The sequence below is a fragment of the Micromesistius poutassou genome, assembly GCF_964030765.1.
Source record: "Micromesistius poutassou genome assembly, chromosome: 23".
In the NCBI taxonomy this organism is placed as follows: domain Eukaryota; kingdom Metazoa; phylum Chordata; class Actinopteri; order Gadiformes; family Gadidae; genus Micromesistius; species Micromesistius poutassou.
The window spans coordinates 3,076,038-3,078,211 of NC_140293.1; the positions used below are offsets into that span (position 1 = coordinate 3,076,038).

The window sequence follows — 2,174 nt, forward strand, 5'->3', positions numbered from 1 at the left end:
AACAATACACACGCAAATTGTGTGTACTCATGACATTGTGTGTGATTTTATGAGGTCACGGTTGTTGTAACGAGGTCATGTGTGACGTTATGAGGTCCTGTGTGATGTTATGACGGCATGTGGGATGTTATGACGGCATGTGTAATGTGGTGAGGTCATGTGTGATGTGGTGAGGTGTTCCCCTGTGTTCCCTTAGGGCGTTCTCTGTCCGACTGGCTGTGAGCTGAAGACCACCTTGGTGAAGCAAGAGACCAACATCAAGCAGGTATTCAGCGGGTTAAGCTAAGGCTTTGACGAGGTAGAGAGTGGAGGTGGTACCTGTGTGCTAACTATGCGTTCTTCCCTCCAAGGCCATGGGTCCCCTGATCGGTCAGGTTAGAGACCTGACCCGCTCCTCCAACAACATCTACACCTACGTGGAGTCTAGGAGGATGGCTCCTCATCCAGAACAGGATGGACGGAAGTGTGCGCTTCGGCCATTGCTGGGACGACTATCGCCGTGGTTTCGGCAACATCGCCTACGATGTGGGCAAGGGCCACTGCCAGACTCCAGGTAGGGTCCTCTGGAGCGCAATGCATTGTGGGAGTTCTGTTCTGTTAGTCAGTGGCCTGTAATTGTACCCTTTACTTTGCTCGTGTGACAGGGGAATACTGGATGGGTAATGAGCGTATCAGCCAACTGACTAACATGGGCCCCACTGAGGTTCTCTTCGAGATGGAGGACTGGTCCCAGAACAAGGTATAGAACCCCCCCCCCCCCCCCCCCCCTTCCCATAACGCATACACAAACACACCTGCGAAGGCTCAAGGTCGAAGGTTGACAGCTTGCTAAGCCCCGCCCCTCTCTGTGTTCAGGTGCAAGCCATGTACAGTTCACAAAGTTCACAAAGTTCACCATCCAATCAGAGTCCAGTAACTACGTGATGTCGGTGGACGGCTACTCCGGTACGGCGGGAAACACCCTGTTGGAGGGCGCCACTGAGCTGTCTGGAGAGAACAGAACCATGACCATCCACAACGGCATGATGTTCAGCACCTTCGACCGCGACAACGACAAATGGTACGTGTGTGTGTGTGTGTGTGTGTGGGGGCGTGCTTGTCTTGAGCTTCAGCAAGCTCTTTAAAGAATGGAGGTGGGGGGGGGGGGTTAAACGAGTGATCTCATGAACCAATAAACTTCCTTAAGGGAGATAGTTAGATAACTAGCATAAACTAGCTGGTTAGCTTCTTCAGCTCGAAAGGTTGCTTCAGAAGATGGTTATATATCGTCCTTTGTACTGTATTTAGTTGGCATCTTAAGCTAATTTGCTCTCTAAACGTCTTGCTCTCCTCTAGGATTCCGGGTGACAGCAGTAAGCAGTGCTCTAAGGAGGACGGAGGCGGTTGGTGGTACAACCGCTGCCACGCGGCCAATCCTAACGGTCGGTACTATATGAGCGGGTCTTACACGCGCAGAATGGCCAAGCACGGCACAGACGACGGCATGGTGTGGATGAACTGGAAGGGCAGCTGGTACTCCCTGAAGGCCATGAGCATGAAGATCAGACCTTACTATCAGCCCCAGTAGAAGGTCTAACACACACACACAAACACCCTGACACAAACTCTCTAACACCACCCGGACAGACTCTGATATTGCGGCTCATACGTTTACACGCGCACACGTCATATGAAGTGATGAAACGATCCTAAAAAGAAAAAAGTAATTTTTTATTTTATTTTTTAAAGAAACTAAGGCTTTTTTAACTTGGATGGAATATTGGACATTGAAGCAGAATTTTTCAATTGAATGTCTTTGGTACGATGGAAAGTTACAACAGAATGTTACAACGATGAACCTGTGTCAATCGTTCTGCTGGGTGCGTGATGTCAGTGTTTCAGTGTGTGATGTTGTCAGTGTTGGGTGTGTCAAAGTACTCATTGTCTTAATAAAAACCCACTGACTTCTAATGTCTTGTGTTGTTTTCAATACTTAAAAACAGCCTCGCCCTGAAAGGTTGCCTTCTGTCTGGACCTGCGTATTCTCCTTATGACCACACCACCACCATATCAACCAGAGACAGGTTCAACTTGTACACAGACAAATTACTTGTTTCTCTGACACCGTCTTGAGACCATCTTTCATTTTGAACACTGATGGCCTCGTAGGTTGTTAGACTGTTAGACTTTTAATA

At 48.6% G+C, this 2,174-nt stretch overlaps 1 pseudogene across 1 annotated transcript in view; it reads left to right on the forward strand.

Annotated features, from left to right (window-relative positions):
* LOC311368699 (fibrinogen beta chain-like) overlaps positions 1-1,950 on the forward strand; it is a 7,484-nt pseudogene extending 5,534 nt beyond the window's left edge. The window contains exons 4-8 of the transcript XR_014684237.1: positions 197-265; positions 351-553; positions 645-739; positions 856-1,060; positions 1,336-1,950. The product of XR_014684237.1 is annotated as a fibrinogen beta chain-like (transcript). The remainder of the gene's footprint in view (positions 1-196; positions 266-350; positions 554-644; positions 740-855; positions 1,061-1,335) is intronic.
* Positions 1,951-2,174: the final 224 nt, after the last annotated feature.